This window comes from Oreochromis niloticus, linkage group LG23 (assembly GCF_001858045.2).
Source record: "Oreochromis niloticus isolate F11D_XX linkage group LG23, O_niloticus_UMD_NMBU, whole genome shotgun sequence".
Taxonomy (NCBI): domain Eukaryota; kingdom Metazoa; phylum Chordata; class Actinopteri; order Cichliformes; family Cichlidae; genus Oreochromis; species Oreochromis niloticus.
In genome coordinates, this window is record NC_031986.2 from 17,069,202 (window position 1) to 17,090,636 (window position 21,435).

Below are 21,435 nucleotides of genomic sequence, written 5' to 3' on the forward strand. Positions count from 1 at the left end.
CCTGTTTTGAGAAAGGTATGCAGGTATGCGGATCACACATAGTACAGACCTGTTGGTTTTAAATAATTCTGAATGAGCCATTTAATAAATTCATGAAATAATTCATGATTCGTTTCATAAATCTGACAGTAATTTTACATGTGCACATATTTTAAATGTAGGACGGGCACATTTCTAAACACATATGATTGAATGAATCCCAGCGTCTCTGTGTCTGCTGGATGCATAAAAAGGGAAACTATTTGCCAAAGCACTTCCCATATCGACTTTATAAATAATGCTAATATGTCTGAAATATCCTTTTTTAGAGCCATGATTTGATACATCTACTCTGTCCCTACATGTTCAGGGCTGCTCTGGTGAACCACAAGTTGGAAGTTAAAGTCCTGTATCCGCATCCCTGACAAAAACACATCCTTTCAATGTAAATTTTACAAAGTAAGCAACTAACATTTCCTAAAACAAGGCCAAAGTTTTCTTTTTTTCCAAAAATGTCTAAACTTCTACATTAACATGCAAAAATTGACTTAATGTATCTTTTTTTTGATTGGAAAACGTGAAAATGTGTTTGATTTTTGAATTGTTGTGGTCTGGAACTTTACTAGGTTTACAAGAAACCGTCAATCAATCACGGTTGTGAGTTGTTATGTTGGCTTGCTAATGTTAAACTGCCTACACATTTCAAACAATGAGCCACATTTTAGATGATCAAATATCTGCCTGCAGAGTTTGCATGCCATCTTTTTGGGATTATCTTTTAACCTCTCGTACTGATCCCACACTTCGGATTTCCTCTCTGAGACGTGTAAACGCAATCTAATAACTAATGTTCATGACTGACTGAGTCAGTGTGTGTCATAAATTATAAAACTCATCAATTCCTTTATCAAGCTACGTTACTGCAGTGATGTAAGTCAAAATATATAGCTTCCTTTGACTCTTTAAAACTTTGTAAAAAAACTCAGTTAATGCTTTCATACACATGATCATGTACCCGGCATTAACACCAACCACCCAAATACAGTTACATGTCTTTGTTAACGTGTCTGATCTTCTATACAATTCCCTTCATGGTCATTCGGCTCTTTCAGTCTTTTTCCTTCACGTTGAAAACAAAAATAAGACATCTCAAGGCCTAAATTTGAGTCGATCGCGTGTGTATGTCTTATATATTAATTTCAGTCTTCAGTCCTGTAATTTACTTTATCTTTTCAATCCTTGCCATTATCCTTTCGCAATTGGAAAGGATGCTCTGGTCACCCTTGGCCTTAGTGTGTGTCTGCTTGTGCTTTTGGCTGTAAGCGTACCTCCGTGAACACGTGTGTGTCTTTGTCTCCTCCAGGGAAGAGCGGGGTACGTACATTAATGACTGTTTTATGTTTCTTGCTATCTGAGTCTCTTTTATTCATGTTGGCCATGATGGCCTAATATCTGCCTGTCAAACAACTTCTATTCACTCCTCTAACAGACTGGAGACTGATACTTAAGACACACAAAAAACACACACCTACGTATAGAGCGCTCATACCCTCCTCAGCAGATTAGTGGGTGGTGAAGGAGCCACACTGGGCATTATGTACTGTTCTTGCTCCAATCAATTACTATTCATTTATTCCAAAGGAGTGACCGTGCCTTGATCTGAAGAGGTATTATAACTGTGTGTGTGCCTTGCAGTTTATTCAAATCTTTTTAACAAAACTTTGTCTCTGTTTTATTCTCCTCCCACCTCTGTCACCTTCTGGCTGTATGTTCACTTATTTTTCTTACATGTTCCAGTTTTTCCTCCCCCTCCCATCCCTCTCTTTTGTTAGCATCTTTGAGTTTTTCTCTTGCACTTTGATTACTTCCCCTCCTAATTCTTACTGCTCATCATTTTGTCCTTCCTCCTTTGCTTTTCACATCTTTTCAATCAGCCTTGTCTCATCAGTTGCTCTCTCCTTGTTTGTTTCCTTTACTGATAATTCATTTCCTTCTTTCCCATGTTTATTTTACAGTCACAAGCCATAGCTTTATTATCCCGTTCCAGCTCATTTCAAATTAACCAATTTCCTACCGGTAATCAGAAGAAAGTTGGGTTAAAGGGAGGGTGGCCTTAAGAAGGGAGCAACCAAAAAAGCCTGTTGTTTAACTGAGAGGCTGCACAAAGGCCCGGTATGAGATGATTGAGGTTTGTTCGAACTGTGAATCATGCAAAGGGGTGAAACAGTGTTAGAGGGTTAGAATGATATCTAGTGGCTATTGCAGAAGCGCATCACTGATTCCCATTTCTTCAGCTGAATCTACAAAAGGTGCCAAAGATACAGCAGTTTGACAAACTTACAACAGTATTTTTGCACCAGCAAGGCAATTTGTAAAACTGCTATTAGCCAAAAACGTGTTCATCTCAGCAAGGTGTGCAGTGGGTATCATGAAAAAATGGAGGAAATTGGAGGAAACAGGAAAAAAATCCAGCAAGTACCTGACATGGGACCTGAGAGATTTATACCAAATTATCTTGTCACAATTGATGGAATTATGGACACAAAAAAGTACCAGCAGACTTTGATCCACCATGAAATACCATCTGAAAAACATCTGATTGGAAGCAGCTTCATTTTTCAGAATGACAATAATCCCAAACACACTGAAATTGAAGTAAAATCATACCTGGATAGAAAAACACACAGTGAAGACTAAAGAAGGCAAAAAGGCTTGCCTAAAAGAGTTCAGGCTTTTGTGTTGGCTGGTGTGTTAGCTTCATACAATGTATTTGCATTTATGTTTGGACATAAATGAGAATAAGCTGCCACATTTCTCATTTTCCTAGCTAAATGTAACAAAATGAGGGGTGTTTCAAGACTTTTGAATATCACTGTATACTCATTTCTTTAATAACCTTTTTTCTTTTTTTTTGAGATTCCTCATAAAGAAATATCACCACAAAAAACAAACAAACAAACAAAAAACTACCAAAGTTCCCAGTGGGTGGCACAAAGGATGGAGGAAAACACAAGCACTCATATTATCCTCACCAGAACAATCCAACTTGGTGTTTTCATGCATTTATGAATTGTTTGTTTAGCTTAAGTCACCAGAAGTATCTTCATTATATTTTGGAAAAGACACAGTTTGTCTTTAAAATATATAGTTTTATAACTTATGTTGGCTCCACATTTTACATGCATTTATTTACTATACACTTTTTAAATCCATCTATAGGCCGTGCGCACTGAAGACCAATCTAGTTTTGGGGAAGGAGTTAAACAAGGTTTCTTGTTAAAAAAAACAAGCAACCTTGCAGAAACCCTACATGCAGATTCAATTGTATCAATGTACTGAAACAGTCAGTCTTCCTAAAGTGTACTGAAAGGGAACCAGAGGTGTTTTTAATTTATTTTAATGGCGCTTTTTGGCTAAAGAAGCTATGGCAATAACCAAGGCAGTATTTTGTGATTGAAATGTTTTCATTTTTAATGTTTTAATGCTGTTACAACAAGTTACTTGAAGTGCTAATAGCCAGAGGATTCTTCGTGTGGCCCTTGAAAAAAAAAAGTATGCCTTGATTTTAAAATTGGAGACTTCCAAACTCCCACTGCTGTGTCTTTCCACTCCATTGTGTTCATGTAAAGTGTGCAGTAAAGCCTTGTAGTCCTAATAACATCCAATTTGAAGCCCTTCACATCCATTACCAACAATACTATTATCCCCCCTCCTCTCTCTCTCTCTCTCTCACTCACACACACACACACACACACTCACACACACACACACACACACACACACACACACTGCATTAGCCTTGGGGGAGAACAATATGTAGTGGTGACACTGGTCTAAATGGAGTGCTTCATGGTGTGTCTTTGTCTTTGTATTGGGTGCCTGTGTGAGGGGGGCTTGCTCATTTGGCTCATTTTCGAAGAGATGAGAAAGTTCGGAATAAAAAATGAACACTACATTAAACCACTAAGTCTGCTCCTGCTGTTCAGTCAGGGAGTTACTATGCAAATAAATTTTTCTGCTTATTCACAGGATTTTTGCTACTCAGGATATTTGGCAAACATGTGCACACCACCTATTTCTGCATGTGCCAAACCGCTGACTTTGGTAAACCAGCCTCCTCTCACATCTCTCTCAGAATTTTTTGTTCATCTGAGGCTCATTAATATTTTCCTCACTGGTGCTCAACTGTTTTTTTGTTTGTTTGTTTTCTACCAAGGTGGCTACAGCCAAAATCCTAGGCTGTAGCCACCTTGCTCTGTACTGCAGATCAACTTCAAAGCAGCCAGGTTATCGTTTCCGTATCTGACATCCTTCATCCTACCCTCTATAAGAAAACCTATTTCTATATGTGACTGGAAAAGTAAATTACTAAAAGCTTTTTTGGACAGTAAGGGTGTAAACAAATCAAACAAATTTTAATCCCTTATCTTGGACATAACTTGCTCCAGTGCAGGCTATGTGTGCAAGTTACCATGGCGATGCATCACGGTAAAAGTCGACCACTGTCATAGTTTCATGACACAGAAAATCTAGGGTTAAACCCAAATCTTCATAAGCACAATCTTCATAGTACAGGATTATTGACGACAAGGTGGTGCTAAGGACTTTGTTTTATGTTTAAAATTAAACGTCACTTTTTAAGCTTAAAAGGGTTATTTAAAACTTCAAATCTTGATGTTTTAAATAACCACTTGGGACATACTTCTTATAATAAAAAAATAACTCATGTAAAGTGCAATTTTGTACTGGTTAGCTCCACATGGCTACCACCCTGAGGTATATACATTACATATGCATACACATAGTCTGTAAATACAGTGGGCAAAATAAGTTTTGAACATGTCACTAATTTTCTAAGTAAATATACTTCTAGAGGTTGTTACTGACATGAAATTCTCTCCAGATGTCGTTGACAACCCATCCAATCCACGCATGCAAAGATGTCCATGAATTATGTGTAATGATGAGAATATTATATTTATGCCAATATTTTTATGTTTTTGAAGTCTTTTTCATCATGTGAAGGAATATTGCCTTAATTTTGTAATGTTTGCATAATGACAATAAAGAAACTTAAATCTTGAATAATTGCATTTGATTGTTTCTTAATGGCAGAAAAGGCTTTTGACACAGTCGTGATAAAATCAGAAACATCTCTGAATACAATTTTTCAAAAATGAATGTTTCCTCTGTAAAGATGTTTTTTTGATACTGCAAATTTGTAACTTTTAGGTATGGTGTTATAACAATGAATTTTACACCTAAAGGGGAGACACTTTTTATTAAGATAAGTCCTAATTAAGCAGGTAGCGCAGGAAGACAAAAGCTTATTATCATAAATGAACAGAACAGCGACACCACCCCCTGCCGTGCCCATTCCTGCCCTTTTAAAAATGCTTTTACATATTACATGAGCGGGGCAAAACTGATACCTCAAATGGGTGCATTAGTGGGATAATCTAATTAATTGCATTAGGAAGCCATTCAGTTTTCAGGAGCAGATGCTTCTGAGTGGCGCTCTGATGAAGAAATATTTGTATGTGTGAAAGGAATCAGCAGCGCCGTCATTGTTTGAATTACACTCCAGATTTTACCCTCATACATTCAGCTGCACAACTTAATCGATTCATTCATGCATTGCAAAGAATTTTGTGATACTGAATATATCTTATTGCATTCTTGAATGTGGCACATCAAGCAATTAAAGTGATCTAAATGGACTGAAAATACACATCAAATGACTTCCAACAAACACTTGAATACTCCAACCAGTGGGGTTTTTCTTTTTAAATCACTTGTATCTCAGTTGCCTTTATAGCATACTAGTTTTTTTGTGTAGTGGCACCATGGTCCAAACTCACGAAGCAAGTTGCTGTTTTTGGTAATGACATATCTGAAGTGAAGGAGTTCTACGAATCAGTTTTGATTCCCTGATGACAAATTCAGATGATTTTGGTGACTAGCTTACATGTCCCATTTGAACTTACTGTAATTTACAAGATAAAGTAATACCAATAAAATGAAATACTGCATATTTAAAGTGTAATGTACACTGTGGAGCCCTGCTCTCAAAAACTGAAATAGATTTAACACTGTCTGTGATGCTGGATTTAAGAAATATTCTTGAAAGTTAAAGTTTTCAGAGACTGTTACAGCAGTACAGAGCACAACGTCACTGGGTTGGTTGATTGGTCGCAGATAATAGACTTACATTAAGTTTATGTCAGCTAACCAGTGGCAGAACTTGCTGGAAAATGTGAGTTAGTTTTAGAACTTGACGTTACTGGGTTCGTTGCCTTGTTAACTATGTTAGTTAACTTGTTAGCTAGCAGACTTTATGTTAGCTAAATAGTACAGTAACAAAACCAATTATTCAGTGGAAAATAAGAACACTAAAACTAAGGGGATCACTTTGGTACTGGTACTCACAGCAGCAATTCGTTTTATGTAAAAGAAAACCACTTCCTATAGCAGGAAGTTGTTAGCTAGCTTCAATGAAACAGGAAAATACACTTGTTAGCCGCAATGTTATGGTTTGTAAAGCACTTTAAGGATAAGGACAGAGAGGAGGAGAGCCTGTTTGAGTCAGGTGGTTCATCAGACCAACAAGCTGGAGTGAAAAATTGTTTTTTCTGTTAAAAACTGACTTTTTCTCATCGGGTCAGGTGGACAGAGTGGTGCAATCTGCAGACGGAGCATATGTCTGCAAGGTGTGATCAGTGCTATTTTATGCAATAAAACAGTCTTTTGCCCCCAAGTACATCCAAAGAGTTTACAACATGTGCATCACACCACAAACAAATTCTTACCTCACATTATCTCACTGAGTGAATTACTTCATACTGGAAGTGAGGAGAAGCAAAGTTCAAATGTAAGTGAAGGAGAGCAAATGTGGAGATTTTTTCCCCCTGTGGAGCTGATGGCTGATGAAGTCACACAAGAATAAAACTAGGATGACAATCTTGATTAGTGATGGTAAATTTGATTCTTTTTACTGAATCGAGTTTTAATGAGTCACTCACCAAAGTGAATCGGGTTTTTTGAGTCATTTGATTCACTGAGTCAGTTGACCAGAGAGTGCAAAAAATGTACATTTTCACTAAAACTTAATTTGTTTCTCTTTTCATGTATATCCTACTGCTAAGATGAGTGATTCTAAAAGAAAACAACTATTTTATAGAGCAAAAAGCTCGCACACAAGAATCGCACACAAGAATTTCACTCGCATGTACTGTACCAGTGTACCTGCACATGTGACGTGACAATAAAAGTGATTTGATTTGATTTGATTGGAAAAAAGAGCAAAAAAAATTTCTAAAGAGAACATTTATTTTGTTTATTTTTATTTTATTAGTATTTTCCTTAAATGTGTCAAATTTATATTTTCTCATCTAAATGTCCACTGAGCTGTGTGCCAGGGGGCGGTAATGCGCCTTAACATTGGTTGCCAACCGAGAAGACGAAGAAGCTGTAAGCCAGGAGGGAGGGGGTGAGTGAGTCCTGAGTGATTCGCTTACGCTTACAATTCAGCACAGGAGGGAGGGGGTGAGCGAGTCCTGAGTGATTCGCTTACCCTACGATTCAGCACAGGAAGGGAGGGGGTGAGTAGCTCAAATGTGCTGTTAGCATGTTAGCAGAGCGATGCTACTGTGAACCGAGGAGCTATTGTCTGTATCCCAATTCAGGGTCTGCAGGCTTAAAGGCTGCATTTTAAGGCCGATTACGTCACAGCGGCGCGCCGAAGGCTGTCCCAATTCAAAGGCTGCTCAAAATGCGGCCCTCAAATGCGTCCTTCATTTCCCTGAATTTTAAGGCTGTGGCGGTGTAGACTTCGTGGCCCAACATATCCCACAATTCATAGCGCGGCAGTCGGTGTGGATAATTTTGCCGCAGACGGCAGAAGCGGAGGGGCCGAAGAGTAAACTGTTAAACGTAAGTACTGAATATTATGTCACTTATTTATGTGCAAATGTTTAATAACGAAAAACATTAAAACATTATTGTTGGCCACATGTCGGCAAAGTTATGTGACATTAGCGATGTTTGTACTTTCAGCGTTAACTTGGTTTTAAAGCCTCTACTTCAAAATATATGTATGCATAGTTGACCTTAATCTTACAGAGAATGTGATGATTTTATGGATAATTAAAGTCAGTCATATATCCACAAACACAACAAGCTGAAAGTCAGTGATGCTGCTCGGTTTGTAGTCCTGAATATCACGGCACAAGCAGGATTCACTGCACTGTTAATGTTAGCTATGTTATATTGCTGCCTCTGTTCGGTGGTGTCGAGCCAAACGGACTTTAACGTGTGTTTGAACGAGCTGACGGTTCACTCGTTAAGCTGAAAGAAAGATGCTTTAATCACAGGAGTCACACATGTGTCCACTGTACCATCTGGGAACTCTTCTTGTTTAGCACTCGTAATAACACAAACACTAAATCCTCCTTCTCTTGTGCTGTTTTGTAGCAGTGTATACACCTGAGACTGTCACCTGTCTGTCTGTCCTGCACTCTCTCTCTGTTTCTTTCTCTCTGATTGTGGAATAAAAGTATGAACATGTATTTATAAGTTACACTTGTGTTTGAATCCTGCAGCTTATCACACATTTGATTTCCATGTGTGACAACTTCAAGTGTCCAGAGTGAGGACAGACTGAGGGACCCACTGCTGCACATCATCTGTGAGGCTTTGCACCCCTGATGATCCACCAGGACAAACTCAGCAGTGTGTGAGGAAGAGGAGGAGGAAGAGCCAGCAGCAGCTGACAGATGGAGAGAATAGACAGACTGTTCCCTGTTTGTGAAGGACTGCTAGAAAAGTTTAACATAACTAATTATCTGTCCTGAATCAGTCTTATTAGGTAATGTTCAAATAATGTTATCATTCCAGTGTTTTCAGTGTGGGAGAAAGTACTCAGGGCCTTCAAGTTACACACTATGAAAGGCAGCAACAAGTTTAATATTCAGAAACCTAAAGTATGTATCAGCAGCAGAATGGAGCTAAAAATAAATGTTTGTTTCAGTTCTATGAAGCTTTGAGTATTTTGGATCAGTAGTGCTGCTGTGTTTGTTGCATCATATTGGTGTAATTGTGCACCAATTTCACTCACATGTGCTGTACCAGTGTACCTGCACATGTGATGTGACAGTAGAAGTGATTTGATTTGAGAGTTCAAACTCACTGCTGTAATAACTTATAATGATTAATATAATAACTATAATATTGGCCATATCATATTTACACTGACTGTAGTCTCATGAACAACATTAACTAATTGTAATTTACTAGCTAATCTTAAAATGACTGTTCAGTACAGATATGAAGGCCAAAAATCATGTTTTACAGTCCTGTGGTCTCAGCCTCAGATACTTATTAAATCACACAGAGCTCGTGTAGAAACAAACAAACAAATGAACAAAATATGTTCTCCTTCATTTCTGTCAACCACACGTTTCCAGCTATCATGGTTGCTAGGCAACCTGGGCAGCGCGACGGAGGCTAGACCGTCCCATTTCACAAGCCTCGCACTTCCGGCCTTAGCGGTCTTTGAGTACGCGGCCCTTGAGGATCGTTGAGGCTGCGTACTTTAAGGCTGCAGACCTTGAATTGGGATACAGCCATTGTCTTGATGTGAGCTTCTACTCAGGGTTTTTTCTTCCAGTTCAGAGCAGAAATTTTTTTGTTAAGATACTGGATGTTGTGTTTTTCTCCACAATTTTAATTATAAGCTAGATATATTGCTGCTAACAGCAACAGGGATGAGTCAGTGAGTCAGTTGGGCTTGTGAATCATGATTCATGAGTCAGTAAAGTGATTCTCGAGTATTGAACGATTCGTTCATGATTCGCGCATCACTAACCTTGATGCAGCTAGAGAAAATAGGTGGTTGCTCAGTGATTGGATTTAAATTTTTTTTGCTGTTTGAGACCGATTGGAAGCAGTTGTGGTGACCAACTGGCCACCCAAATGTGGAGGGTACAGCACCAACACGCTGATGAAGGTGATTTGCACAGGTCACCCGGTGGGAGGCAAACTGTCTCCAAACAGTTGTGTTCCCACTCAGACTGACTGTGGTCAGATTAGTGAAAATCTACAAATAATTGCCATCTAATTCAGAAATCCAACAGATTGCCAACACAGCAATCCATGTCAGTATTTCTTTTTTGTGTGTGTATTTAAGTAATTTCTGTGTATGCAGATGACAAAACATTTCCAAAAGATGACACAAATCTGTGATTTTTAAGGATTAGCTACAGTTAACCACTATATGATCAGAAGTTGATTGGATGTAATTGCCCACTTGACGCCATTCCATCTTATTGCCTTGTTCAAAGTCACTTTGAAGACAACAGCTGATTGTGAATAGTTGCAGAGTTCCTATCTTTAAAGCAACCATTTCGAAGGCAGGTGCAAGTTTGTTGCAGAGGGTCACAATCATCTTTGGTTGTGCCGTGGCCTTCAGCCCATGTTGTCCCAAATGTAACTGTAGCATAATTTGGCTAACATATCCAACTGGCTAACAGCATTTCTTTTGTGCTATTAATAATTTTTTCTTCAAGGTTTCCATGTCTCTCATAGTTGTTTTTAATGAAAACTCAGTTTCACTAAACTATTCAACCTCTCTCCATCCCTCCCCCTTATGAGGCGACCTTCCTTCCTCCATTTCTTCGAAGCCACGTAGCCCCCTCTCCTCCCCCTTCCTGTCCCTGCCCCCTCTTATTGTAAGAACCAGCAAGTCTGTCAGACAGAAAGAGGTCAGACTTCTTATCCGAGCTTCATAATGGATTCTGAAAAGCAGAGCACTGTGCATTGCAATAATTAGCAAACCATCGGACAATAGATGCTGCATAATCAGTATGGAGATGTATGCTGTCTGCCTGTCTGTCTGTGGCTTTTCCAAACAAAACTAAACACTCTTCCTGCTTCCTTGGAGTATGTATTCATTTGTGGGGCTTTTCATTCTCTTTCTGTCTTGTGTTATATTGCAGTTTTGTCACTCACTACTCAACCATGTTTCTCTTTTTCTCTCCTCTTTTGCCCCCTGTTTCTTTTGTTCCACTACTTTCCTTTTTTTCAGTCACTACTAAAACCTTTTCTAATGTCTTCATACCCAAAACCCAATCTTCTTTTTTTCCCACTCCTCAAGTTGCTAAGGTGATTTATCAAAACTGACAAAACACCGACTTACTTTACTTCCCAGCACAGCGAGGAGGTTTTTCTATTACTGTGTAGCTGTGGTGGAATATGTATATCTGTAAGATCAGGAGTGTGTGTTTGTGTGAGTGATTTGTGACTCTGTGTGTGTGTGTGCATCTGATGTGGTGCAAGGTCGAGAGCGGTAAGTCACCACCTGTTGGCCCCGAGACAGCAGCACCTACACACTTAAACCTCTTCAGCCTCAATAGTTGCCTTAGAATTCCCCTTCAAAGCTAGTTTTCATACATATTCTATATTTGCTTGGTCCAATACTGTGCTGCAAATATATATCAGACTTACATTTAATGAATTATTCAAAACCAAAGGGATGTGTCTCCTTCATATGCAATCAGTCTGCATAATGATTAATGTTCCCTGGCAGGGTCTACAATGAAGTGGAAAGAAAACCGTAGCTGGTAAGGATGGGGTACCTTCAACTCTGGGATTTTTATTATTTGATTATTATTTATACACTTTTACTGAATAATGGCCCAAAACTTTCCTTGAACTTAGCCTTCAGTGGCATTAGTTGCCTAAGTTTCGCAATAATTACAGTTTAAGTTCTGTTCATACAGTGAATTTCTTCAACATATTCAAACCTGCAAAGAGAGGGAATAATGTCAGATTAGATATGCTCTAAACTTTCCTTGAAAAAAACTTCTGATTTTTCTCATTTCATTTACATTAGTAGTTGGTCTTTAGTCCCCATTCTCTTGTTTTGGGCCCCAGGGACACAAGCAACCACCAGTCGCTAAGGAAAAATGAATGTTCACTGACTGGTTGTGAGTGTTTTTGGAGGTTGCTGGCACTTACTGTAAAACTGATTGCTAAAAGCCTCAGTCATGCATTCATATGCCCAGTGATCCCAGGGGAACCATCCCCAACTGGTTGGCAAATGGTTGCTTGTTGTTGACAGGTGGTTGGAAACCGGTATACAGGTATATATAATGCAATTGCTTTATTTGCTAGCAGGTTTACAAAGCTCTTACTAGATTTTGTAGACTTGTCTGCAAACAATCTCTAAGTAAAAAATAAGCAATAGTGAAATTAAAAACAAAGTGCAACTCAAACCACAGGTACACCTTTGAAAATAAAACTTGCTCCTTGTAAGATTTGTTGACACAAGTTTTACTTTGAAGGTTAACAGTCTCTGCTTCGCTTCTGGTTTGAGTCGTACTTTCTCAAGTTTTGCTGCCACTTGTTGGTTACTTAGCAAGTGTTTGCAGACAAGTCTGCAAAAACTACTAATGACTTTGTAAACCTGCTAGCAACCAAAGCAATTGCATAATAAATACCTAATTAGGGGAATGGACTTCTTTCATAGCAGCTGGAGGCTAACGTGGGGTCACCGACTGGACTTTTTTATGTGGATCCTGTTTTCATGGTGTAGCTGCAGCTCAAAGGGTTGTATGAATGGGTGAATGAGGTGTTATATAAGAATCAGTCCATTTACTGCACCTCTGTCACTCATTATGTTGATGGTATGGTACAGTTGATGCTGATATGTCTCATATTCTTTTTTTTGCGGGGGGGGGTACACTTGTATATTTTTATACAAATACAGGGTTATTTTTCATGAAAGATGGATGGAGCTGATGGATGTATAAACACCCAGTCTAAGTTTCGTGTGTACACCTAATGAAACATAATCACGCTAAATGTTTTTAATAAACTTTTTATTTTATTCAATTCAATTTAATAAACGTGGAACAGGACAGAGATTCAACATTTTTATGCAATAAATGAAACCCCTAACCTCTCTGAATGTATCTTTTGGTGAGCAGGTGCATCTAAATCAAATGCAGTCATTTCAGAAATGTCACCAGTTAGTGTATCACAGCTAAACTCAATCTTCACTTCCACTTCACTTATGAGAGCTCTGATATTTTCTGCCACAATACAGAGACAAGTATCACGGTGCAATCGCTCCCTCTGTTGTGCTCTCACTACTTATGTCTGACTGACCTCAGGATTGACATAATGTCATGTTCTGCACACAAAATCAAGTATTTAGTTGACACTTTAAAAGCAACCTGCCCTACATTCATAACATTCAAAACTACGAGCGTGAAAAGTATAAACACAATGAGCTTTTCTTTCTCGGAGTTACCAGACATATTTTTTTTAACCAAAAATGAAATTCTATCATTCAGGTAACTACTTGAATGCTGAAAAGAAAGATGGCAGACAATCATCACACGTGCTGCAAATAATCACAAAACTTACCACTAAGAAGAAAAAAAAAGAAATTCCTCTGCAGTCAGAGGAAAAGAAAACAGACCAGGTGAATCAAACAAGGACAGAGGACCAACACAGCATAATCTCTGAAAGGTATGAGTCAAACCATCAAATGAAATGTAGCGTGCTGATGTATTTTAGCATTCGCATATGTTCTCATTACCAGTTCTTTGAAAAAAAACAAAAAAAAAAACAGAAGCGAGTCCTCAATCCACTGTCAAAGGAGCACCTTTTTTTACAAATCTGTTTATGTTTTGTAGTTTTTTCTGTGCCTCAGTGTCAAACACCGTTTTATCAGAAGTTGCTGGTGTCACATAGCCAAGTGTGACGTGTCCTTTGTCAGAGTGAGCACAACAATAATGCACAACAATAGCTAAAGGTTCTGTTCTAAAGAGCAAAAAAATGAGGATTGAAATGATTAATGATTAAAGAGTTTGTAGTGCAATACTTCACATTTCTCATCCAGGAGACAGTAGTTTGAGGACCATTTGGGAGCTTGGTGCTTTGTGTGCTTTTCACTTGCTAAATAATTTCATTTTTATCCATTTTTCTGCATTTGCTTTCATGCACTGTCTGCTGAAGTAGTAAAACGATACATCTCACCATCGGCCATCCCAGCACCAAGTCATGTGAGAATGGAGAGAGACTGTGCACTGACTGAATCAGCGGTGCAAGAGACATTAAATTTAATAACTATGTATTTTCCCTCTGTGACCTTTCCCCTGTTTACCTCAGCAATTTGAACTGAGGATACCTACCAGATTATTTAGATCATAAATGTGTTAACACATTCACACAAAACAAAGAAAATAGTCCGCGGTCCTACTGGAAATCTCTGGTTGCTAGGGAAAATATGCATTGCCCGATCGCTGGTAAGAGGTTCCTGGAGGTTCCTGGCAATCGCAGGAAATCAGTCACAGTAACCTCATGTGGTTGTTTAGGATGCTAGCAGATTCCCACAGTTGCAGGATAATTTGTAGGTGTATTTGTAGATACTGCTTGGTTAGGTATGGAAGACAAGGACATGTCTGATAACACAGCTACTAACCAACTACTTAATGAACAATGGAGACTGTTCGCCTTCAAAGTAAAAGTTGTGGATTATCACAGAAATCAGCAATTATTTTGAAGGCAAACAACATACTTTCAGGTTGAGTCACATTTTTTTAGGTTGAGTAGTGAGCAAGTGTTTGCAGACAAATCGTCATCTTCAATGCAAACTACAGGCTCCTGTGGCAATTTGGTAGTGCCGGAACAATCACAGGGATGTCTTTGGTGCAAAAACGTGCAACCGACTGGTTAGAAAATACATATTTTCCCTAGCAACCTGAGGTTGCTATAGCCTGTATGTGTGAGGCCTTTCATTTACTCTGACTCCAACAGTGTGGGATCAGCTTTCTGTCAGCTGTCAATACACTTGTTTAACTGGGTTTTTACATAAGCTTTGTATATTACACTGTTCATTTATTGAATTTTTGCCAATTCATCCACTGTGTACCATGCCTCTCACCCTATGGTAGCTGGGATAAGCTCCGGTCATCTATTAATTGGAGGGCTGGTGGTTCAAGCCCTGGCTGCTCCAGTCTGCATGCCCAAGTATCCTTAAGCAAGAATCTGGGTTGTTTGAATCATAGAAAGCACTCCAGCATAGAAAAAAAGAGTTTTTGTGAATGAGTGATGTTGTGTAAAGAGCTTTGAGAGCTCAACTACTATATAAGAACCAGTCCATTTACAATATGCTTCTAATTGTCCTAAACTTTGGGTTTTAAAAGATAAATAATATATTTGTTATCATTGCTGCTACATATGTTAACACGTCTATTAATTACTGTGAGTTTGGATAGAAGGTTTGCAACCCATGAAGGGGGGAGAAAACAAACAAGCCTCATTTCAAATAATGCTGGAAGAGCACAAAAGTGAAGGTATGTAGTAGAGATGGACCGATCCGATATTAGGTATCGGTATCGGTCCGATACTGACGTAAATTACTGGATCGGATATCGGCGAGAAATAAAAAATGTAATCCGATCCATTAAATATCAAAAAAACACCTCACAAAACTTGCGACACGGCGTAACTCGGCTCATAACCGTAGCACGTCGGAGCAGTGCGCATCACGTGATAGAGCGGCTGTGTTTATTTGTAGCCTAGCTAGCAAACCAGCATTTCATCTCCGAGGAAGTTATCCCAGAGAGAAGTAAAGCAAGTGTGTAAGTTCATCTCTGAATGTTTGTAAAGCATTCCCACGTTAAGCTTAACAACCGATATAAGGAGCGTCTGCCTCTTCTCTCCCTCTCCTGCCGCTACTTCATGAAACTGCTTAATGATCAGCTGATCGGCTTTTCTGTCGCGAGTCCGTCTCTCTTCTTTGTTTTGGTCCACTTTGCACCAGAAAGAGGAAACCAGCAGATAAACAACAGCAGCACGTTTAAGCTTGATAAGCTGTTGTTAGAATTTATTTAATATTACTTTCTACACCAGGATCCTTTTCTACGCAGCTGACGGCTGGTAACTGTGCAGGGGCGGATCTAGCAAAGTTTAGCCAGGGGGGCCGATAGGGCATTAACAGGGAAAAGGGGGCACAAAGACATACTTTTCTTTCTTATTCTCATTTAAAATGTCTAGCTTTTAATAAACAATTATCTGAATCTTACACCCAAAGTTTTAATCTGATGTAAAATGTATAGAAGTCCATTACTGTATATAGTAACTGTTAAGTCTAATATACCCTAGTAAGCTATAGTACTTTTTCCTTTGGGAAGGTACCATCTGTGAATTCTGCAATTCTATTGAAGAAAGATGTTGAATCTATTTAATTATTCTTGAAAAATAATTTATTTCTGTGCATTTTTTTTCACACTGCATCAAATTAAAGTTGATTACATCGATTAAGCATCATGAGGTGGAGGGTGGGGGGTGGTTCTCTATTTTGTTTTGCTGGGAGTTTGCAACCCTATTAGTTAGGTTGCTTAATATTTCTGCTAAGTACTCTTTAAAATACCAGAATAGGGAGGATGGTGTAGGTTTAAGTTTATTAGATTGATCAGTGTTGCTGAACTATGAAATATTTTGGGTGCAGTGTATTTTTTACATACAGGTATAACAGAATAGCTTTAGTGTTGTTGTTTACTTAAACTTGAGTATGAACTTATACAAAATGCAGCAAGATATTAAAAAAACAGTTTTATTGATTAAAAAACACACTATATCGGATTCATATCGGTATCGGCAGATATCCAAATTTATGATATCGGTATCGGTATCGGACTTAAAAAAGTGGTATCGTGCCATCTCTAGTATGTAGCAGCTGAAATGCAGACAAATGAGTAAAAATTATGGAGTTGTTACTATGCTACCAGCAGTGTTGGTCAAGTTACTTGAAAAAAGTAATCAGTTACTAATTACTGATTACTTCCCCCCAAAAGTAATCCTGTTACTTTACTAATTACTTATTTTCAAAAGTAATTAATTACTTAGTTACTTAGTTACTTTTTAAAAACATGATTTACAACCTGAATAGGTGATAAAGCGATAGATCTTTCAACCCAGTTCTACTTTTTCTGCATAATCCATCATACAAAATGTAATCAAATGGAAAAGTCTCTTTTTAAAGCTTGTTTTATTAGTTTTAATCTTTTAACTTTATGCATCAAGCAAAAATTAAATTATATGCAACATTCTCTGACTGGAAGAAATTTGTTTAACATTTAAACCTATTTTCTGCACATTCCAGCACATAAAATAAAATATGTTTTTGTGTTTACACTCACTCTTTCAAACAGATGCAAGTAAAACACAGTAGAAAATAAATAAAGTGAAAGACTAGTTGCTCTATTTTCACCTGTAAAGCAGGAGTGGGTTAGGCGGAGGTTTACCCTGGTGCAGGTGTGCCGCAGCGGTCAGTTGAAGAATCCGCGAGTTTCTCGTAGCGCACTTGGTGCTTGCTTGGAAGTTTAGGGGTTTTTTCGCTGTAAAAAGAAGTTTTCTTCCCACGCACAACGGACACTAATGTTTTTGTCACTTTTTATGGAATCAAACTCAAAATAAGGTCAGTACTTCCACGCTTTAAACGCTGCACGCTCATACTCTCTCCGCACTCGATATATTATCCATTGTTGATCTGCAGACAGCTGTTGTCACGAACGTCGCACTCGCTTATGTCACTGTCATGAGACGCTCTCGCAAAAAATCGCGTTTTAGTAACGCAGTAACGCAGCGTTCCTACGTGAAAGTAAGGGTAATCTAATTACCGTTTTTGCAATAGTAATCCCTTACATTACTCGTTACTTGAAAAAAGTAATCAGATTACAGCAACGCGTTACTTGTAACGCGCAACGCGTTACAAGTAACGCGTTACTGCCCATCTCTGGCTACCAGCAAAAGAAACTAAAGGAGTAAATAAGCATGCATATCTAGGGATGGGTATCTTGTTGAGAACCGGTTCCCACTGTTTCAATTCCTTGGAATTGTTTGCCATTTTTGCAAACGATTCCCTTATCGATTCCAGTCGCCCCGAATGACGTCACCACGTTGCGGAGCGTCATTTACCTGGCAGGAAACACAGCGCCTAAGCGGCTCAAACGCTCAAAAGTTTGGTTATACTTTACGAGAACGGATGACAACAGGGCAACTTGCAATACTTGCAAAGTAGATATTTCATTTAAGGGAGGAAACACTACGAATATGCAAAAGCATTTGCTCACAAAACACGCGATAACCTTAAATGAATGTCGTGTTTTTAATTCCGCTCCGGACTCGTGAATCTCAACCCAGCAGCAGCGGTAACGTTTGCACGTCCTCTCCCGTTAATGCGGCAGGTAAATAATCAACTAACAGTGCATATTATGTTAGCGCGATCTGCCTTATTACAAAACCTGCCATTACTGTGCGCTGCATTTAGGTGACCATGATGAGAGAGACAGACAGAGTCTGGCTGGCTCAGATGCTGGCAGTTCTCGCTGCAGTCTACCGGTAGCGTCTCCTTTCAGGCCAGGATAGACGAATGTCACCGAGCAGTGACTAAGTTTGTCGTAAAAGACTTGCACCCATTTGCCACAGCAGATGCCCCCGATTTTCGGTAAGTGAATGTGTTTAATTGTAGGCAGGGACGTTACTGGATATTCTTGTGTAATTGCTACAGAATAATTTATGTTTTACTTTGTTATTGCTACAGAGAATATTTATTTTATTATTTTACATTTACAATTTTTTTTTTCCTGGGGACCCTGTGACACCCCATCGAAGAGCCGTAGGCTGTGGATCTCTTAAGATCTCACTGTTGGGTTTGTAAGGCCATGTTACTCCTAAATTTCTATCTTGTTCAAAGAGAAGATATAAAACAAAGTTATAAGCTAATCGACCTTAGTGTTCTCTTTTTTAAAAAATAAGAATTGATAAGAGAATCGATAAAGAATCGAATCGTTAAACAGAATCGAAAATGGAATCAGAATCGTGAAAATCTTATCAATACCCATCCCTATGCATATCTGAGGTGAAGCGCAACTTGGAAGCAAAAAATTTGGAGCTCTGAAGTTTGGCAATCGTCATTTTAAATGAGCTATTATCAGTATGTCATCTATGTCTATGAAAACCATGATTATAATGCAAATTAATTAACACAACAAGGTTACAATGCTCAGCTTAAAAGCAGGAACAAATGTGCGCAAATAAGAAAAAAACATATAAACTAATGAAGTGCTGTCATTGTCTACATCAGTCATTATGGCCGGCTGTTTTGTGGGAGATACATCATTTTCTTATTTGTTGTTGAATCAGAGACGAGTTTAATAAAATATGACCTCCGTGATCGAAGAGCAATTACGGAATTTGTAAAGAAACGTAATCAAAAAAATCTGGAAAACCCTATTGAAAGTTGGACACCTTCTTTTAATTGGAACAGCAACGAGAATAAAAAAGAAAAAAAAAGTTAATTAGTTTTTTTCTGCCATCGGTGACCCCTTACAAGACTGCAACAATTTTCATAAAAGGCACAGCTCTGTCTGTTTAGGACCAAACCAAGGTCAGCACCTTTCTATTTATCTATTACTGCAATTTTGAAGGGATATTCACTAGTTACTATTATGAGATGAAGTGAACTTGAAGTTTCCTTGAATACTGCCATTGGTAAAGGCAGAGAGCTTTGACAGTGCGTTTATGGGTGCTAGGGATGGAAAAAGAAGATGTTATCACACACTCTTGGAGACACAGAGTTCTGATAATATGCAGCCACGCACTCTGAAATACTGCTTTAGTGGCAAGCTTATGTTTTTCTATTTCTTTTTCTCTTTTTTTTTCTTTCAATTTGCATATGGGGTCATTAATTTTCTCAAAGCTGTGGACTTAATGATTGGATGGCTGAGAAGCTGAACGGGATGCAAATAATAACATTTGATAATGCAGAGCGACAAAAGAGGGGGAGAGGCTTCCCATTCAATGAGATGGGACTTGAGGTAAATATGCACAGTAATTATATATCAGTGCACTTTAATTACGAGGCAACACGGGGAGCGAGAAAGAGGAAAAGAAAGACAGACAGAAGCGCGCTGAATTAGATGTAACAGCATATAAATCCAACATTTGAAATAAAGACACAATGAGGGAGAAGGAGACTAAGAGCGGGCTAAGTGAGGAATTAGTAGAAAAAACAGTAAAAAAAACAGAAAAATGGCAGTGATTAGACAGATGCGGATGTGTTATTTGCAAACACGCGGTTACTCGTATGTGCACAGCTTCCAAGTGTGTGAGCTCTTTGCTTCAGCCATCGACTTCATAACAAAGTAATCCCTTTGGTAAATGGCACTTATTAGAGATGAGAATCTTGAGTAAAAGACAAATCAATAAACTCAAGGAAGGGCCTTTTATGTGTGTGTGTGCGAGAGAGAGAGTGTTAGGGAAGTCCCTGTGCCATTTTTACCTCAGCATATACTTGCTTTACACACTTGATGTTTTCAAAGATGCTAAAAATGATCTATTTACCTTTTCTGTGACACTAAACTGGATTGGATTTAGCTCGACAGCTGGCATCCAGTTTCTATCACATCCGAGTCTTTGTTAATGGATCTTTATACTGTACTGGCATTAAATTGAACCAGTAGCTTTAAATGGAAGAGGCGGGAAGTTCAGGGTTTCTGCCATCAGTCTTTTGTGTGCTCACCGCAGGCGGCTGACATTTCATTTCTTAGCGAGGCAGCTACATTTGACCTACAGTAAAAATGATTCTAGTGAGGTACATACAGCTTACTAAACCCATTTTATCTACATTCACTGGCCACTTTTTTAGGTATACCTTCTTCTTACTGGGTTGGACCTCCTTTTGCCTTCATGGCATAGATTCAACAAGGCAATGAAAACATTCCTCAGAGATTTTGATCTGTATTGACATGATAGCGTCACACAGATGCTGCGTATCTGATGGGAATCCTCTGTTCCACCATATCCCAAAGCTGCTCTATTGGACTGAGATGTGGTGACTGTGGAGGCCATCTGAATACAGTAAACTCACTGTCATGTTCAAGAAACCGGTTTGAGACGATCTGAGCTTTGTGACATAGTGTGTTATCGTGCTGGAAGCAGCACTGTGGTCATAAAGGGATGGACATCCAGTTTTGATGAGCCGCTGGAAACTGTGGGCTCAGTTTCCTTTTCTTCTGCTGCTGTACATCTGCTTCAAAGTTTAATATGTTGTGCATTTAGAGGTGCTGCTCTGCATCCCTTGGTTGTAATAAGTGTTCATCAGTTCAAAGCAGTCTGGCTATTCACCTCTGATATCAACAAGACATTTTCTCCCAAAGAACTCCCGCTCACTGCATATTTTCACATTTTCAGACCATTCTCTGTAAACCTCAGAGATGGTTGTGTGAAACTATCCAAGTAGATCAGCATTTTCTGAGATATTCAGATCAACAATCATGATACATTCTGTCAGGTGTGACACAAGTGGACCCAGGTGGCAGATGACTCAAACACGACAGTAGTGAAACAGGTTTACTTACAGTGAAAGAACAAGTTATACAGAAT